Here is a 13623-nt window from a genome sequence, read left to right as displayed (position 1 = left end):
GCCTCACCAGCTGCTTCTCCACCAGAGGCATGTGACAGCTGCGGGCACCGACCTGGCTGGGCCTGCCCAGGCTGGTGGAGCCTTAAAAGGCCCTGGAACCAGGCAGGGCCCTGGGAAGCTCAGGGGAGAGAGCGGGAGCAGGTGGCTCCAGGAGTCGGGGGTGAGGCGGTCGGAACTGCAGAGAGTGGTCAGTCTCCCGATTGTGGGTTCAGCCTCTGTGGAGAGGCCAGTTGAAGCCTGGTGAGGCTGGGGTCACGACTTGGGGTGAGGTTTGCCTAAAAATAGAACCTTAACAGAGGCCACCAGGCCCTGGCTGGCATCCCAGGAAAGGGCTAGGAAGTCACCGGGTTCAGGCTGGTGCCCGCAGAAAAATCAGAGGCACATGGCTGAAAGGCAAGGACCGGGAAGGCCAGTGCACAGGGGACACCTGGGGAGCTGTGCTGATTATGAAGGGAGGGTCATTACCCACATGTTACAGATCTGGGCTGAGGTATCAGGCCCCAGTGCAAATGAGAATTAAATACAGCCGGGGAGAGTGCTGTTCTCGACGGTGGACTCGGGGATGGCCCTTCCTTAGAACAGGGGCTCACCCCTGACGCACTGCTGGCACTGCGGCGGGTCACTCTCCGTGGGGCTGTCCAGAACACTGGGCGTGTGCAGCAGCCTCCCCAGCCCCCACCTACTCAATGCCAGGAATACTCCCCCACCCTAGTTGTGATAACCACCAACGTCCCAGTCATGGCCCTGTGTCCCTTGGTGGCAGGAACCTCTGGGTTAGATGAGGCCTCGTTTTCATAACCAAAGAGATTCTGTATAAAAAGCCATAGAATGAAAAAGAAAATATTCACAGGTTGGTGAAAATGTACAGGGTAATGATTCTCTGCTACGGAGAAATTACGTTCTATCAACTGAAGCAACAGAACAAGGGGAGAGGCTCAAAAGCTATGATCATATACAAATATCTACAACTTCTTCATGGCAAATTGATAAAACTATAACCCCCAGACCAGTGACTAGGAAAATTCATGGCAGTGATAAGCTAGAAGGTGGCCTCTTTATCATGTTAATGGTACCTTAGCTGGGTCCCAATGAAATATTAGGAATGGACTCACTTGAGTAATTCATGTAAGAAGTGATCTAACTGGTAAAACACAAAGTGAATGAAGCAATGGAGGGAAGTAGGCTGGAGGAATCATGAACTGCCACCACTTTGTTTACGTGGGACACCAGGAAGCCACAGAAAGAGTGGCACCTGATGGAGACAGGAATATGCTCATCCCCAACGCTCTGGTCTTGTCAGCCGACCTCAGTCTCACAAACTGGACATCAAGAGCTACAAGGCTGGGAGTTCCTGTCGTGGCTCAGTGGTTAGCAAACCCAACTAGCATCCATGAGGACGCAGGTTCAATCCCTGGCCTCACTCAGTGGGTTTAAGATCTGGCGTGGCCATGAGCTGTGGTGTAGGTCGCAGATGCGGCTTGGATCCTTCATTGCTGTGGCTGTGGTTTAGGTTGGCAGCTGTAGCTCCAACTTGACCTCTAGCCTGGGAAGCTCCATGTGCCAAGAGTGGGGCAATAATAAGAAAAAAGACAAAAAAAAAAAAAGAGCTACATCCCCTCAAATCCCTTGCTGGGGCATTTATCCCAAGGGTAAAAACCAAAAGAAATAAAAAGTTGTATATAGAAGGTGTTTACAACAGTGTTATTTATAATAGTGAAAGGTTAGAATGAAAGTACATGTTCTGCAATGGGGGAATGATGGATTCAATGGGGTGTTTTCCTGGTGGAGCCTTAGGCCACTGTTATAAATGGTACCTGAAGATGTGGAGACGGGAGCTGTTACATGGAAAAAAAAAAAAAAAGGGATATGTATGAAGTGAGGATGTACCGTTATTTACCACTATATTAAAATATACATGGATAAAGGCAGAAAGGGAACCTCGAAGTGACAGTCTGGTTAGTGATTGTTCTTACGATTTCCTTTAATGAAATGATTTCCATTAAGGTCAGTTTGCATCCAGGAAAATCCTTGCTTTTGGATGTGCAGTTGATGAGAGCTTATATACGCCAACAGTCCTACTATAGCCAATACATTATCAGGAAAGCTGTGGTGATCATTGATGTACAGGTTTTTGTAGAACCTATTTCCATTTTTCCTGGGTAAACTCCTGGGCGTGGGACTTCTGGCCACTAGGAGAGGTGTATATTTAACTTTACAGGTTAAACATTTTCAAACAATTTCCAAAATCAATTCACTATTTTGTATTTTGAAATAATCACAGGCAGGCAGTTGCAAAAATAGTACAGAGAGTCCCGTGCACCCTTCTCCCTGCCTCCCGGGATGGTGACATCTTAAGTGACTGTGGGACAATATTAAACTGGGACCCTGGAAATGGCCTGATGCTGTGCTATGCTCAGGCTCTACCAGCCCTTCCACGACTCATTTGTGCAGAAGCGATTTCAGTCATCACACATCCCTCCATGAAGGTCTGGTCTAAACATCGCCTGTCACGGCCATTGTCCCTGACTGAGAGCCAGGTTGCTCCCTGCTGTACCTCCGACAGAGCCAGGCCACTCGCCAGCAGACCTGCCCCCAAGCCACTGAGACCACCCCCACTGACATTTGCGGCTGGATCATTCTCTGTGGGGCTGTCCTGAGCACTGCAGGGGTTTGAGCAGCATCCTGGCTCCCAAGCACTCTGTGCCAGGAGCACCCTCAGTTGTGACAACCACAGATGTCACCAGACAGTGCCCAGTGTCCCCAGGAAGCAGGATCTAAAGCTTTTATGAAACTCTCTCATCAGAAGAAACCTTGCAGCCAAAAGAGGTTCATTTAGGTAAAAGGCAAACAGCTTTTTGGAACTGAAATGGTTCAGTTTGAACTGAATGGTACTGACTGAAATAGAAGTTTGTTTCAAAAGGGGTTTAAATTTCTTTCTTTTTTCTTTGTCTTTTCTAGGGCTGTACCCGTGGCGTATGGAGGTTCCCAGGCTAGGGGTCTAATCGGAGCTGTAGCCGCTGGCCTACACCAGAGCCACAGCAACATGGGATCCGAGCCACGTGTGAGATGTACACCACAGCTCACAGCAACGCCGGATCCTTAACCCAATGAGCAAGGGCAACCTCATGGTTCCTAGTTGGATTTGTTAACCACTGAGCCATGATGGGAACTCCCAAAAGGGGTTTAAATTTCTTAACTTCCAATGACCTTTGTGACTGGCAGAAGTCACATGGGGCCAGGGCTTCCCTCAAACTCAGTCAACAACACACTTGGAGGCAAGAGCACAGGCCCTGGGGGAAAGCACAGGAGGCGGAGCCCTGTGGAAAGTGGCAGACCTGAATTCTGCCCCAGCTCCCAAAGCTGCGTGTGGCTTGGGGAAAGTTATCTCCCTGCTCTGAGCTCTGGGAGCTCTGTTCACTGATCAGAGCGACACTCCCTCTCAGAGCAGGGCCTAGTGAACCTCTAGGTCCCCAAGCTCCTGTGCAGGAGAACAGGGACCCCAGAGGCTGGCAGCCATGGGGAGGGCCCTCTTTCAGGAACCCGTAGCAATTGCGTAATGTAAACACAGTTGCTGGTGAGCCAGAATGAGAGACGAGGTGACCTGGACTTTCTGTGCCCAGTGAACGTGGATGGGCCGGTTTGTTGGAAGCTATTGAGAAATCTCGTTCCACTCCAAGTTTGCTGGCTCTGAGGTGGCCTCGCCCCTCACCTGCCCAGGGGCTTGGGCAGGGCAGGTTGTCACCAAGCCCACCTGGCCCAGGGGAGATCCAGTTTGAAGTGGATCGTATTGCAACTAGGGGTGGATGAAACAGAGCCAGAGCTGGAGAGACCTGAAATGGTCCATTTTCTTGCCCTCTGATCTGACCTGTGCAGGCCCCTCCCCTACTGAGCCTGAAACAGAGCTGAGGCTGAGCTTCTTTCGGCTGGGCTCTGAGCCCCGAGAGTCCCTGATGCCGGTCATGCTCAGTCACTTTCGTGCTGGTTTTGGACACGATTAGCATCGGGTGACCCTCCGTTGTGTAACTTGCCTGCTGAGTCCACAGAAGTCATGGGTCTCAGGGAGAAGCAGGGCCTCCTCCCAAGGGACAAAGGCCACCAGTTCCTGAAGATACAATGTGCATTTACACCTGGCTCTGCCTTCAGTCTCAGCTCAGCCTCCTTAACCCGGAGAGGAGAGTGGATTCCCATCTGTCCTCCTGCGGTTCTGAGATCACGATGACCTACATCAGTGGCCCCCTCCTCAGCCCCCTGGACTTTGGATAAAAATCTCTACCTGCAGATTTTGCTCATATGATTGTGGGCCAGCTTGTGTGGACAGGCTCTCCTGCTGAGGGCAACTGGTAAAGCTGCACAGAATAGAGAAACTTGAAGGCACTAGAGGGCTAGTAAGATAGTGAAGGACTTCCATCCAGGAGCTAGGGGAGGATGGAAGCCCAGAGGTCTGGTTTTGGAGCTACTTTTTCTTGGCAGGGAGGGTTTGCTAAGGGGCTGAGTGATACCTCTATTGGCCTCACAAGGCTAGGGGTGCAGAGGTGGAGGTCCAGGGCCTCCTAAGAAGAGAGAGATTGAGGTGCTCTCCCTTAGTATAACCAGAGATAAAAGCACTTAGTATAAGCAGGGACAAAAGCCTTCTAAGAAAAGGGTCCATAGGAAGCAGAAAGACCCTCACAGCTACTGCCTCTGAGTTCGGCATAACCTCAGTCCCTGATACTGAACTGAGGCAACCTTAGATTGCTAGCAGCCCTAGGTGCTGGACAGAAGTAAACATATGTGAATCCTTTCTGTTGGAGAACAACAGTACCTTAGGCTTCAAATTATTTCCACAAACAAGTCAGCAATCACAATATCTAGCACACAATCAGAAATGACCAGGCATACAAGAAGACAGGACCATGTGAACAAAAATCAGTAGGAGCAACAGGCAATACAAAAAGGCTCACAGGGGTTCCATACACTGGAAGCGACACATTCTTAAAATAACTACGTTCAGGAGTTCCCATTGTGGCTCAGTGGTTAACAAATCCGACTAGGAACCTTGAGGTTGTGGGTTCGATCCCTGCCCTTGCTCAGTGGGTTAAGGATCTGGCGTTGCCATGAGCTGTGGTGTAGGTCGCAGACGTGGCTCAGATCCCACATTGCTGTGGCTCTGGCATAGGCCAGTGGCTACAGCTCCAATTAGACCCCTAGCCTGGGAACCTCCATTTGCTGCGGGAGCGGCCCAAGAAATGGCAAAAAGACAAAAAAACAAAACAAAACAAAACAAAACTACATTCATTATGTTCGGGGATTAATAGGTAAGATTGGAATTTTAGCAGTGAATTGGAAACCACAGAAAAAGAATCAATGGACATGTGGAAACTGACAATATCTGAAATGAACACAATGGAAGAAGTAGTATCATTGGAGGTAATTAAAGAGAAAATCAGTGAACTAGAAGATAGGAAATATCCAGAATGAAGCATGGAGACACAAAGGGAAAGAAATCACAGGAGACAAGGTCAAAGATGCAGTGGATTACACGGTCTGATCCACACGTAACTGGACCTCTGGAAGGAGGAGAGAGAGAATGAAGCCGAAGCAATCTTCGAAGAGATGGTGACTGATAATTTCCCAAAACTGATCAAAAAAGGACTCTAAATCTAACTAGGAACCATGAGATGGCGGGTTCGATCCCTGCCTTGCTCAGTGTGTTAAGGATCTGGTGTTGCCGTGAGCTGTGGTGTAGGTCGCAGACGTGGCTCAGATCCCGAGTTGCTGTGTCTCTGGTGTAGGCTGGTGGCTATAGCTCCGATTCAACTCCTAGCCTGGGAACCTCCATATGGCGCAGGAGTGGCCCAAGAAATGGCAAAAAGACCAAAAAAAAAAAAAAATTAAAAAAAAAGGGACTCTAAGCCACAGATGTAAGAACCCTAGAATCTGCAGGAAAAATATTTTATTTTTTTGACTTTTTTTTTTTTTGGTCTTTTTGCCTTTTCTTGAGCCTCTCCTGCGGCATATGGCGGTTCCCAGGCTAGGGGTCTAATCGGAGCTGTAGCCACTGGCCTACACCAGAGCCACAGCAACTCGGGATCTGTTAACCACTACGCCACGAAGGGAACTCCAGGAAAAATATTTTAGAAACTAACAGAGAAATGGCCAATGAGCACAAGAAAAAGTTCTAAGACTTCCTTTCATGGCTCAGTGGAAACCACTCTGACTAGCATCCACATGGACGAAGGTTCGATCCCTGGTCTCGCTCAGTGGGTTAAGGATTTAGCATTGCCTGAGCTGTGGTGTAGGTTGCTGATGTGGCTAGGATGCTGCATTGCTGTGCCTGTGGTGTAGGCCAGTGGCTACAGCTCTGATTTGACCTCCATATGCTGTGGGTATGGCCGTAAAGAGACAAAAATAAATAAATAAATAAATAAATAAATAAAAAGAAAGAAAGAAAAGTTTCTCAATGACTAGTTATCAGGGGAAGTACATGGGAAAATCATCAAAGACTGCTTCAAAACCACTAGAGTGGCAAAAATCTAGAAGACTGATATGAGGATGTGGAAACACTGGAAGTTTCACATTACTGACGGGAGTGTACCGCAGTACTACCACTCTGGAAAATGGGTTAGCAGATTCTTATGAGGTTAAACACATACTTAACCTATGACCTCGTAATTCCTCTCTTAGGGATTCATCCAAGATAAATAAAAACATTTCCACAAAATGACTTGTACAAGATGTTCATATGTCTGCAGTTAAAACAGCAAAAATTGGAAGTAACCCAAATGCCCCTAACAGGAGTAATAGGAGAATGGATAAACAAACAGTGGTAACGCAAGGATCTGGTGTTGCCACTGCTGAGGTGCAGGTTCAATCCCTGGCCAGAACGTCTGCATGCCTCAGGCACAGCCAAAAAAAAACACTCTGTCAAGTGAAGGACAGACATTAGAAATATTCTCTATCTTGACTGAGGTGTTGGTGTACACAGGTTATAGATTTGTCAAAATTCATCAAACTATATGTGTAAGATCGGTTCATTTTACAGAAGAAGAATTAGACCTTAATAAAATCAGTTCACTATAAAACAAACAAACACAAGCTGCAGGAGAGAAAAGGATGAACATTTCGACAGACCCATTGAAAATTCTAGACTTGGTGAAAATAACCGTCAAGAATTAGGGTAAAAGAAAGACATTTTCAGACAAATGGAAAGACTCCGTCATCAGCAGATCTGCCTTATTAAAGGCAAAATATGGCATTTTGGTTACTGGGTTCCAGGGGTTGGAGTCCCTAGTACTACTTTGGGAGGTGGCTCATTTGAACTGTGTGATTTTTCACACAGAAAAAATGAAGTCAGCATCTAAAACAAAGATACATATGTCTCCATCTGCTGCGATGGGTCCAGAGCTAGAGTGATGGGGACCAGGCCAGCCATCCCTGGAGACTTCTCGGTCTAGCTGACCCCTCCCTCTACTGCCCCAGAAGGACCCTCAGCAGCCCCAGACAGACTCCTTTGCCCCCTCCCCACCCCCTCCATCCCTCCTCTCAACAGCTGGAGCAACACCTGAAAACATCTTTGAATCTGTCCCTGCCCTACTCAGAAACTCCCCAGGGCCCCTGAGCCCTCAGAAAATCAAGTACAAAGTCAAAGCTTGTCACTCAGTCACTCACTTTCCTCTTCCTGGAATTCCGCCCCCCCACCAGCCTGCCTGCTTTGGACTAAATGTTGTGTCCCGCCAACCCCCACACACAGAATGCATGATGAAGCCCTATTCCCAGTGTGACGGTATCAGGAGGTATGGCCTTTGGGAGGTGACTGACTAGGTCATGAGTGTGAACCCTCATAAATGGGATCAGTGCCCTTAGAAGGGGCTGAAGCAACCAGAGTTCTCTTTTTCCACCCCCTGGGTAGGAGTGCTCCCCAGGTCATGCAACGCACCCTCCTGGGCCTCTCTGCGTGGGGTCACATCTTGTATGGGGACCTGTGTTCACCCCGGTGATTGGTACACCTGTCTGCCTGCCTCTCCCAAGGGCTGGCAGTTCCTTATGATATCTTTTTCTCAGGATGTTTTTCTCAGAAATATCTTCCACTCTGGCCCCCTGAAGCATCATCACAGTGTGACTGCTCTGCCTAAAACCATCTCAAGTTGAAATTTTAAAGAGAAATAGGATATTTCACATCCACGGAATCACACAATCTGTATCCTTCTGTGTCTGCTTCTCTCACTGAGCATTGTGGTCTCAAGGTCCATCCATATGGTAGCAAATGTTGATGCTTCTCTCCTTTTCATGGCTGAGTGATATTTCATCATATGCATGGAATGACTTTTTTTTTTTTTGGCTTTTTAGGGCCACACTGGCGGCGTATGAAGGTTCCCAGGCTAGGAGTCCAACAGGAGCTGCTGTTGCTGACCACAGCCATGCCAGATCCAAGCCGCATCTGTGACCTACACCAGAGTTCACGGCAACACCAGATCCTTTAACCCACTGGGTGAGGCCAGGGATTGAACCTGCAACATCATGGTTCCTAGTTGGATTCGTTTCTGCTGGGCCATGACGGGAACTCCCTGGAATGACATTTTTAAGTAAATATTTTGTAAAAAAAAAAAAAAAAGAAAGAAAGAGGGAGTTCCTGTTGTGGCTCAGCAGTAACAAACCTGACTAGTATCCATGAGGATGTGAGTTCAATCCCTGGCCTCCCTCGGTGGGTTAAGGATCTGGTGTTGCTGTGAGCTGTGGCATAGGTCGCAGACAAGGCCTGGATCCCGTGTTCCTGTGGCTGTGATGTAGTCTGGCAGCTGCAGCTCCAATTTGACCCCAGCCTCAGAACTTCCATATGCTGTGGGTTCGGCCCTAAAAAGAAAAAAAGAAAAGAAAAGGAAAAAAAAAAAAGAAAAGAAAAGGAAGAAAAAGAAAAGCCCTCATCTTGGTGTTGAAGTAGAAGCTATATATTTTCCTAATCAGAAGGAAAGTGCATACAACCACTATGGAAAACAGTATGGAGATATCTCAGAAAAATATAGAAACTTTAAATATAGAACTACCATATGACCCAGCAATCCCACTCCTGGGCATGTAACCAGACAAAACTTTCATTGAAAAAGATACATGCACCCCTATGTTCATTGCATCACTATAAACAATAGCCAAGGCATGGAAACAACAATCAGCAAATGTCCATCGACAGATGAATGGATTAAGATGTGGTATATATACACAACGGAATATTACTTAGCCATAAAAAAGAAAATAATGCCATTTGCAGCAACATGAATGGAACTAGAGACTCTCATACTAAGTGAAGTCAGTCAGAAAGAGAAAGACAAATACCAGCGGGGCACGGTCCCCGTATCGTCCATGGCCCAGTGCATTTGGCAGAGTATAGACATGGGGGGACCCAGGTCTGAGGGTCTCCACACACTGGGGGGTGATGCTTCTTTTTTTGAGGAAGGACGAGGGCAGAACACTGGGGACATCAGTGACACCAGCACTGGGCCTGGGGCAGGCCTGAGTGGCCACCAGCGTCAGAGAAAACCCTGAGTGCCTCCTGTCTGGTTATGGTTTGTAAGTGATGCTGGGGATCTTGGAGTTCCAGTCCTTTTTTTTTTTTTTTTAATCTTTTTCAGCCACACCCACGGCATACAGAAGTTCCCAGGTCAGGGATCAAATTTAAGCTGCATCTGTGAACTACACTGCAGCTGTAGCAACACCGGCTCCTTAACCCACTGTGCCAAAGAAGGAACTCTGCACTTTCTCCCAGGACATGAGCAGGCTGTCCCGTCAGCTTCCAACAGGGCTACACGTGTGTGCTCCTGGGAGGACCCTGCATAATCACCTCTGCCCCCATGGAGGACAGCCCCTCCCCACCCCCCAGGAGGACTTATCATGTCTCTATTCCTTTGCTACTGCTGGCTGGTGTTTCCTGGCAGTCATGTCTGCTTCCTTCTGGCTGGGTGGGTTAGATGGGGTAATGGGCACTCCCTCAGGCAGGCCAGGCACTGTGGGCTCTAAGGTGGCTTTCTACTCTGGGTCTGCCAGGATGCCTGGCATGACTATGTGTCCGGATCGCTCTTGTGGCGGGGTGGGGGGTGGAACACATGGCAGACAGGGACCCGAGACCTTGTTGGAGGCAAAGCCAAGAAGCAGCCAGCCAGCCTGGGGCCCCGAGGCTGAGCCGCAGGGCAGATGGGAGAGTGGGATGGGCACGTAGCCCAGGCGGCCAGGGAGGACACCCCATCCCGCAGGGCATCTCTGGCAGGCAGACACAGAGGCCCCAGCAGACATGCCCCCTGCTCAGCCTGCGATGCCATCTCAGCACTGGAGGTGCTTTCCGGCTGCTCAGGAAGCAGTGACAGCGAGAATGCCATGCCTGCAATGGCTTTGAATTCCACACATAGCTTGCATAGCTGGGAGGGTGCCGCTCGGCCTGCCTGAGAAACGACACCGGCCACCAGTGCTGCCTCCTCACCAGAAGAGAGGACAGGATGCCAGTGGAAGCCTCTGAAAGTTGGCTGCTTCAGGCTGCGTAGAAGGAAAAGAATGTGAAAAATGTGGCTGGCGGGGCAGAGGCGAGGGGAGCAGGGCCTTCGAGGAGCGGCTTCTGGTTCTGGTGGCCCTAGAGGGAGCTCCTGAGGACGCCGCCCCAGCCGGCCAGGCTGTCAATTCCACAACCTGCAGAATGTGGACCTGCAGAGCAGCTGGTTCCTGGGAAGCCACGGCTGCACCTCTTCCCCCAGGGAGGTTCTAGGCGAGACCTAGGCTAACTGCTCCGTTCATGGAAAAGCGGGTCACGTAGTGCTGGAGGATTGGAAACAGGGGGTTCAGGACTCTGTTCTCCCCCTAGCCCGCTGCTCCTCTGTTCTGCATCTCAGAGATACAACGTCTAGAAGCAGCATGAGCTACCAGGCCTGGGATGAGGTGAGGTGGGAGCCCTGGCTCTCAGAGAGAGAGAATGTCCCCAAAAGGCCACCTACTGTCCTGAGGAGGATGAACTAGTCCAGGGTCTGTCCTCCCCCTGTCCCCCTACAGCCCTGCTGACACTGGTGCGGGTCATTCACTATGGGAGGCAGAGCAGCATCCCTGCCCTCCCCATGCCAGAAACCCCTTAGTTGTGACAACCACAGGTGTCCCCAGACATAGCCCCATGTCTCCAGGGGGCAGGACCACCCCTCAGTTGAGAAGCACTGGATTAGAATCCCTTGACAGAGCCCTCATGTCAATGCCTCTGTCCTGAATTTTGCCATTAATGACAACAGGGAGGCTCATGAGACATGGGAATGAAGGTTTTATTTCTGGTGTGTGGTGCTGGTTTCAGGGCCTACCCTGAGTCAGGGCTAATGCCCCCGCCCCCCCACCTGTGACCTGGAGTGACCCCCCTGGGCCGCACCTGGGGGACTGGCTGGCAATTATGAAGCCTTTGTCACACACCCCACCTTCACCAGCAACCTAGCAAGGGGCTCGAGGGGTCTGTCCACACCTCTACGATGACGCCCAGTGACCTTGTGCCATCCCCCCTCTAAGTGTGCAGCACCCGAGAATACTAGGGGACACGGCTCTGGGGCCACCTTGCGTCCATGATAGGGGCTGTCCTTGGTGGGCCTACTCTAATCAGGGGAACAAGGGTGAAGGGATCCCACGTGAGGGAGAGCCCTTGTTGCTAGCTCTGAAGATGGAGGTGGCTAGGTGATAAGAAATGGAGGAGGTTGCAAGGGAAGGGGAAGCCCAGTGCTACGGCTGCAAGGAACTGAATTCTGGAACAACCAAAATGAGCTCCAGATGAGGCTTTCGACTGCAGCCTGGTGAGGCCCTGAGCAGAGAGGGTGGCCATACCTCGGCTTGACCACTGACTCCCAGAACCATAAGCTGGACTCGATAGCTTGTTAGGTGGCCTGGAGAGCTGATGTGCTGGCCAGGGGGGCCTGAGTGGGGTCTTCTGACTGTCAGCCTGCTTTTTTCTAGCACTTTCTATGCTAGATGCTGGTTGTGGGGCTGGCATCCACTCTTCCCGCTGGGCATGGACAGGACACTGAGCGGCTGCCCTTCTCTTTTGCACCAGCCCTGAGGTGCAGGTAAAGTGTGCAAACCAGAGGTGTTCCTGGAGGCTTCTCCATCAGCAGGCCACCCTGCTCCAGGACATGAGCACCACACACATGTCATCTCCTGATGGCACAGGAAGTCGGCCTTGGTGAATCCCAGCTCAGAGCCTGGCTGCTTCCAGGCAGTTCTGAAATCCTCCTCCCAGCCTCCTCATCCAGGCAGCTGGGGCTCGTATGGCCAGTGAGCTGGGTGAGTCAGAACCTGAGGAAGGTGGCCTTGCGGAGGGAGGCGGTGTTGGGCAGCAGGAGCCAGCGTCCCTGTTGTCCCCAGCCTTGTCCTGGGCCTGCAGAGCTCTGCTCTTGGGAAGGGGTGGGGGTGTGTGTGTGGAGGGGAGGCAGGCAGGCGGCAGAGACTGCTTGTCCTCAGAGAGAACAGAAACAGCCTTCATTTTGCTTTAAAACTTCCGGAACCGGTAGCTTTACAGCTCACCGAGCTTCTGAATTCTTTCCTCCCAGGGCCCGGCAGTCTGACCCTCATCCCCGCCTGACATTAAAGAGGAAGGAAAAAACACAAAACCCTCCCAAACACAAACCTCCAGCCAGATTTGATAGGAGGACAAACAAAGCAGGGGTGGGAAAGCAGGCTCTTCCCCACCGGGGCTAAAGAACTGCTCCCGCTCCTGGTACACAGCGTTCAGAAGCAGAGGAGGCGGGCGGGCTGCTGTGTTAAAGAGGAAAAAAAATCCCAAAGCAAAACAGAATGAGATGAGGTTTGGGAAAGCAGGATCCAGGCTTCTGCTGAGAATAAGCCACCCTCTTGCAGGGCTGGGGAGCTGGCTGGCTGATGGCTGCACCAGTGTGCACCGTCATGGCTGTGGACCTTTTCTTTTCTTTCTTTCTTTCTTTCTTTCTTTCTTTCTTTCTTTCTTTCTTTCTTTCTTTCTTTCTTTCTTCTTTCTTTCTTTCTTCTTCTTCCTTCCTTCCTTCTTCCTTCTTCTTCTTCTTCTTCTCTCTCTCTCTCTCTCTCTTTCTTTCTTCTCTCTTTCTCTTTTCTTTCTTCTTTCTTTCTTTCTTTCTTTCTTTCTTTCTTTCTTTCTTTCTTTCTTTCTTTCTTTCTTTCTTTCTTTCTTTCTTTCTCTTTCCTTCCTTCCTTTCTTTCCTTTCTTTCTTTTTTTGCCTTTTTAAGGCCAAACCCGTGACATATGGAGGTTCCCAAGCTAGGGGTTGAATCGGAGCTGTAGCCACCAGCCTACGCCACAGTCACAGCAACGCCAGATCCAAGCCGTGTCTGCAACCTACACCACAGCTCACTGCAACACTGGATCCTTAACCCCTGAGTGAGGCCAGGGATCGAACCCACGTCCTCATGGATGCTAGTCAGGTTCATTAACTGCTGAGCCACGACGGGAACTCCATGGCTGTGGATTTCTTGCAGAGAACAACCTGGCACCAGTGTCTGTGGTGCTGAGGGGGGAGCCCTGGTCTAAGCTCGGCAGAGATGCATGCGCATTGTATGTTAGGGTGATCGGCTCAGAGGGAGGGTCAGGTGCCTTGCAGGGTCCTCAGCAGCTGGGGTGGGATGGTCTCCTGGTCTTGCCCCTGGCCCCAAGCA

The 13623-nt window shown here is 50.3% G+C and overlaps 1 protein-coding gene across 2 annotated transcripts in view; it reads right to left on the bottom strand.

Moving 5' to 3' along the window:
• GNG7 (G protein subunit gamma 7) overlaps nt 1-13623 on the bottom strand; it is a 151846-nt gene that overhangs the window by 10441 nt on the left and 127782 nt on the right. Inside the window, exon 4 of one of the 2 annotated variants that reach the window (XM_047777614.1) lies at nt 10445-10497. The exons of the other annotated variant lie outside the window; for it this stretch is intronic. The gene's annotated coding sequence lies outside the window, so the exon portion shown is untranslated. The remainder of the gene's footprint in view (nt 1-10444; nt 10498-13623) is intronic. 2 annotated transcript variants of the gene reach the window in all.

Source organism: Phacochoerus africanus, chromosome 4 (assembly GCF_016906955.1).
Source record: "Phacochoerus africanus isolate WHEZ1 chromosome 4, ROS_Pafr_v1, whole genome shotgun sequence".
NCBI classification, from domain to species: domain Eukaryota; kingdom Metazoa; phylum Chordata; class Mammalia; order Artiodactyla; family Suidae; genus Phacochoerus; species Phacochoerus africanus.
Note: the sequence above shows the minus strand (reverse complement) of the source record. Positions and strands in the feature narration are given on the sequence as shown.